A 6,496-nucleotide genomic window follows, 5' to 3' on the forward strand; every position below is an offset into this window, starting at 1 on the left:
CTTTCAGAGCGACGCTCCTTCATCAGGTGATTGTGGAGGCCTCGATCGTAACAGAATTTATAGTAAAAATTTGCAGTGTGATGGAACTGAAATTATACATTGAAAAATTGATTGTCTGTTAAGCCTTTCATCTGTCTGAATACAGTAATAGTTTCACTTTCATGTGTAAATCACAAAACCCTCCTTTTTAAAGTTGCATTCTCGGGTTAGTTGCTAACAATGGTGATAGCTAGACAATATGTTGAAGGTGTTAGCTCCCTGTGTTCTATGTCTATGACCTGATGTTTAGATTGATTCTAATCTAATAAGTGAGGTAAGTGTTTTACATAAATTCCTGCAGTTTTTGAGCAAAGTGCAATGTAACTCTGCAATACAAATTCACCCCACAAAATGTGTGCGCATGTGGGTCTTTGTGTGTGTCTGTCTGTCTGGGATGGGGGTTGAGTGTGAGAAGGTTGTGTGTGTGTATAGTGGGTGCAGAGTGTCTTAAGTCTGCGAGGGGGTGCATGTGTGAGCGTGGGAGTGTGTATGTCTGTAAGGGTGTGTGTGTGTGTGTGTGTAGTGCAGTGGTGATCACCTGTAATGTGACATGAACCCAAGGTCCCGGTTGAGGCCCTCCCTATGGGTACCGAATTGAAAACTAGTGTGCTTCCAATTAAACCTGTTGGACTATAACCTGGTGTTGTGTGATTTTTAACTTTGTACATCCCAGTCCAACACCGGCATCTCCAAATCATATCTTAAACATATTCTGGCATGACTCGTAAATTTGCAGATGACCACAAAATAGGAGTTGTAGTGGACATTGAAGAAGGTTATCTCCTAATACAATGGGACCCTGATCAGATGGGCTGAGGAGAGACAGATGGAGTGAAATTTAGATAAATGTTAGGTGTTGCATTTTGGTAAGGCAAACTAGTGCAGGACTTACTCACTTAATGGTAAGGTCCTGGGGACTATTGCTAAATTAGGAACCTTGGGGTACAGGTTCATATTTTCTTGAAAGTGGAGTCACAGGTAGACAGGGTAGTGAAGAAGGCATTTGGTATGCTTGCCCTTATTGGTGAGTGCTGGAAAAGCACAGCAGGTCAGGCAGCATCTGAGGAGTAGGAGAGTCTAGGGCAACATTCGTGGTAAAAGGCTCATGCCCAAAATGTTGACTCTCCTGCTCCTAGGATGCTGCCTGACCTGCTGTGCTTTTCCAGCACTACCCTTTTTGACTTTGAGGATTGTAGATGCTGGAGAGTCACTTTCTGCTTTATTGGGAGTGCATTGAGCATAGGGGTTAAGGTATCATGTTGCAACTGTAGAGGACATTAATTAAGCCACTTTTAGAATACTGCATTCAATTCTGGGTCCTCTTGCTATAGGAAAGATGTTATTAAACTTGAAAGGGTTCAGAAAAGATTTACAACGGTGTTGCCAGAGTTGCAGGGTTTGAGTGATAAGAAGAGGATGAAAAGGCAGGGGCTTTTTTCCCTGAAGCATCAGAGTCTAAGGGGTCACCTTGTAGAGATTTATAAAATCATGAGGGAATGGATAGAATCAATAGCCAACATCTTTTTTTCTCCCAGGGGAGGAGAGTTCAAAACTAGAGGGTAAAGGTTTAAGGTGAACAGAAAAAGATTTAAAAGGCACCTGAGGGGCAACACTCTTATGTAAAGGATAGTATGCGTGTGGAATAAGCTGCTAGAGGAACTGGTGGAGACCTGTACAATTACAACATTTAAAAGGCATCTGGATTGGTATATAAATAGGAAGGGTTTGAAGGGATATGGGCCAAATGCTGGCAAATGGGACGAGATTCATTTAGAATATCTGATCAGCATGGACGAGTTGGACTGAAGGGTCTATTTCTCTGCTATACAACTCTTATGACTATATGTGGTCTTATCTAGGGGCCCTGTACAGCTACAGTAAGACATTTATAATCCTGTATAATATCCCATGTACAATGAAGCCCAACATACCATTTGTCTTTCTAACTCATTGTGGCACTTGCATACTTGTACAATGACACCCAGGTCCCTTTGGACATCACTCCTTCCCAACCAGTCACCATTGACTCTCATTCTGTTTTTCTATTAATTCAAATATACCCCATCCACTTGTTTTTCATTATCTATTCTGGATCATGTTCTCAAAAGAATTCCACTACATTTGTCAAATGTGATTTCCCTTTCATAAATTCATATAGATCTTGGGTAAACCCATTGGCATTTCCTAAGTCTTCTGTTATTACTTCCTACATGATGAACTCCAGCATTTTTGTACTATTGGTGTGAGACCAACCAGCAATTTTCTATTATTTCCTCCCTCTGTTTTTAAATAATTATATATTTCACCCTCCAGACTGACAGGTCATTTACAGAATTTCAGAAGCTGACAACCAACACATCCCCTGTCTCTGTAGCCACCTCTATCCTTGTGTGTAGTCCTTTGGGACTTCTCAGGTTTCTTTCCTATTAATGTCTTCATTTTTTTTAAAAATTAGTGTTACTTTCTTTCAATTCCTACTTCCCACTAGATGCTTGCATCCTGAGCATTTATGGGACTTTTTTTTTCTTCTGTAAAGACAGAACTAAAGTAATTATTTAATTGTACCTCTGTTTCCTTGTTCTCCATTATCAATTTTCCCGTTTCAGACTGTAAGGGTTGAACATTTGACTTGAATAACTTTTTAATGTTTTCATACTTAAGCTCTTTCAGTCCATTTTTATGTTTCTTGCAAGTTTATTCCATACTCTACTTTTCCTTTCTCCTTTGCTCAACTACTCCTCAGGTTTTCAACTTCTTCTGGCAACTTTAAATGACATATTTTTGAGTCTAATACTAGCAATAGTTTCTTTGAATAGCCATTGTTGGGCCATTTTTCACTTTGTATTCTTTCACCCAAAAAGAATGGCTAACTGTTGTAATGCATACATTTGTTCCTTAAGTAGTAGCCATTGCTTTTTAATGAAGGTACCCAATCTATCAAGCTTATGTAATTTACTTTGCTTAGATTTAGGACCATCATTTCACATTGGATTCTACTTTCTATCCATATTAAGTTCATATTATATTAAGTTCACTTATATATCATATAAGTATATATATCATATTAAGTTCACTTTTTTCCTCAAGGCCCTTTCACAACAAGGTTATTGATTAACCCCTTCAAATTGCACAATCAAATATAGGATAACCTGTTCCCTAGTTAGTGTCTCAATATTCTTGTTGCAATATAATCTCGATAACGTGGTTTGCTCAGCCTACATGTGGATTAAAATCACCCATGATTACTGTAGCACCCTTATTGCATGCATCTCTGTTCTCCTGTTTACTGTTTTTCCTATCTTAGCTCTACTGTTTGGAGGATTATAGTCAACTCTGATTAACATTTTATGCCCCTTGTTACTTCTTACTTCCATCCAGTCAGATTCTTATTTCTGAGCCAATATCCTTTACTTTATTGATTTCATCTTTGACAATGCCACTCCACGTCTTATTTCTTTTTTTCCCCATCCTTCCTAAAGACTGAATATTTTTGGATGGTCAATTCATAGCTTTGGTCACCCTACAGCTATGTGTCTGTAGCCACAATCATATTGTACCCCTTTACTTATGATGTTAATTTGTATACCTTATTAACGCTTTGAGCATTTAGAAGTAGAATCTCTAGACTTGTCTCTTTAACAATTTTCTACATTTATTTGTACTATGGCCTAATTTGTTGCTGGTCCTTATTTTCCCCTGCCTTTCATTTTTGCTTTCTACTTCTCTATCTTTAATTTCCATTTGCAGTTCAATCAATTTTATCTCAATAGACAGATTCCTATCACCTCACCATTCTCATTTAAATACTTCCCCGTAGTAGTAGCAAATGCTAGTGAATGGTCAATAAGATGTAATGTAAAAGAGAAAGGCCACATTGCTCTCAGCCAGCAGCTTTCCCATTCAATAAGATCATGGATTTTAACAAGTCATATCTTGGGATATGGGCATCGTTGGTAAGGCCAGCATTTGTTGCCTCTCCCTAATTGCCTTTAAATTGAGTGACTTGCCAGTGTCAAGGCAGTGAGCAGTAAAGAGTCAATGTGACGGTAATGGATCAAGAGTTGCATGTAGGCCAGAGTGAGTGAGGACGGCAATCTTCCTTTTCAAAAGGATATTAATGAAACTGATGTATTTCAACATGATCAGTGATAGTTTCATGGTGACCATTACGGAGACTAAATTTATATTCCAGATTATAATTAATTGAATTTAAATTCCACTAGCTGGGTCTCTAGATTCCTAGTTCAGTGACATTGCCCCTACACCATCATCACCTTCAATCTCAGCTCTACCTTCCTGCACTTTTCCATATCCTCAATTCTCGCTGCCCAAAATTAATCAAACTGTCTTGAATATGTTCAATAACCAATAAACCAAATCTCTCTGTAAAAATAATGCTGAGTTGTAAACAAGACAGATTTGAGCTGATATATTGGCATAATGACACTGATATTGGACTAATCCTTAGAGCTCATCCTGGGAAAATCGTTTCACTGACTAGGGAGTCTGGGATTAGGGTCAGGACTTTCAAGTAAGAACTAGGCCTTTTGGAATAAAACATCTGCTTTGGGAAAGCAAATCTTAGCAGGACTTACACGCTTAATGGTAAAGTCCTAGGGAGTGTTGCTGAACAAAGAGACCTTGGAGTGCAGGTTCATAGCTCCTTGAAAGTGGAGTTGCAGGTAGATAAGATAGTGAAGAAGGCGTTTGGTATGCTTTCCTTTATTGGTCAGAGTATAGAATACAGGAGTTGGGAGGTCATGTGGCTGTACAGGACATTGGTTAGGCTACTGTTGGAATATTGCGTGCAATTCTGGTCTCCTTCCTATTGGAAAGATGTTGTGAAACTTGAAAGGGTTCAGAAAATATTTACAAGGATGTTGCCAGGGTTGGAGGATCTGAGCTACAGGGAGAGGCTGAAAAGGCTGAAGCTGTTTTCCCCGGAGTGTCGGAGGCTGAGGGGTAATCTTATAGAGGTTTACAAAATTATGAGTGGCGTGGATAGGATAAATAGACAAGGTCTTTTCCCAGGGGTTGGGGGGTCCAGAACTAGAGGGCATAGGTTTAGGGTGAGAGGGGAAAGATAAAAAAGAGACCTAAGAGGCAACTTTTTCACGTAGAGGGTGGTATGTGTATGGAATAGCTGCCAAAGGATGTGGTGGAGGCTGGTACAATTGCAACATTTTAAGAGGCATTTGGTTGGGTATATGAATAGGAAGGGTTTGGAGGGATATGGGCCGGGTGCTGGCAGGTGGGACTAGCTTGGGTTGGGATATCTGGTTGGCATGGACGGGTTGGACTGAAGAGTCTGTTTCCATACTGTACGTCTCTATGACTCTAAGGCTGATAGAAGTTTGAAACACTCCAATGCAAATGGCAGTTGATTACTCAATTGTTAATTTTAAGTCTGAGATAAGACCATAAGATGTAAGAGCAGAGCAGGCCGTTCAGCCCCTCAAATCCACTCCGTCATTCAGAAAGTTCATAGCTGATCCAAGAATCCTCAACTCCACTTCACTGCCTTACCACCATAACCTTTGATTCCATTCATGATTAGAAATCTGTCTCGGTCTTGAATATACTTAACAACCCATCCTTGACTGCGGTAAAGAATTCCACACATTCAATATCCTCTTTAAAAAAACACTATCAAAAATGGGCAACTGCTTACTCTGAGATGATCCTAACCTCTCCCTCAGGGGAAGCAACCTCTTTAGATCTATCCGGTGAAGTCTGCTAAGTACCTTATGTGCTTCAGGAAGGTCTCCTCTCCTCCTAAACTCCAATGAGTATAAGCCAATCCATTCAACATCTCAGAAGAAAATCCCTCTGTACTCAGAATCAACCTAGTGAACCTTCTTTGGAATACCTCCAATTCCAGTATATCTTTCCTTAAATAAGGGGGTCATTTCTGTTCACAATATTCCAGCTGTGGTGTGCTGAAAATGTGTTGCTGAAAAAGTACGGCAGGTCAGGCAGCATCCAAGGAACAGGAGATTCGATGTTTCGGGCATAAGCCCTTCTTCGGCTTATGCCCGGAACGTCGAATCTCCTGCTCCTTGGATGCTGCCTGACCTGCTGCGCTTTTCCAGCAACACATTTTCAGCTCTGATCTCCAGCATCTGCAGACCTCACTTTCTCCTCCAGCTGTGGTGTAACTAGTTACTTGTACACTTTTCACAAGACCTCCCTATTTTTAAATCCCATAACTTTTGAGATAAAAAGCTAGCATTCTATTACCCACTGAACTTCCCTTTGTGTTTTGTTTTAAAAAGCCGTATCATCTCTGCACAGTCACACTATCTCACCTTTCATGTGAATGTATTGTGTATTTGGGATCAAGAGGATATAGTTTAATTGCACATTATACTTTATTTGTTAACCAGCCTTTCCGCTTATCGTGAGAATAAGTTTGCTTCGAACAAAAATAGCTATTTCTGGGTTGATTAAACCCCTG

Source organism: Hemiscyllium ocellatum, chromosome 32 (genome assembly GCF_020745735.1).
Source record: "Hemiscyllium ocellatum isolate sHemOce1 chromosome 32, sHemOce1.pat.X.cur, whole genome shotgun sequence".
NCBI classification, from domain to species: Eukaryota; Metazoa; Chordata; class Chondrichthyes; order Orectolobiformes; family Hemiscylliidae; genus Hemiscyllium; species Hemiscyllium ocellatum.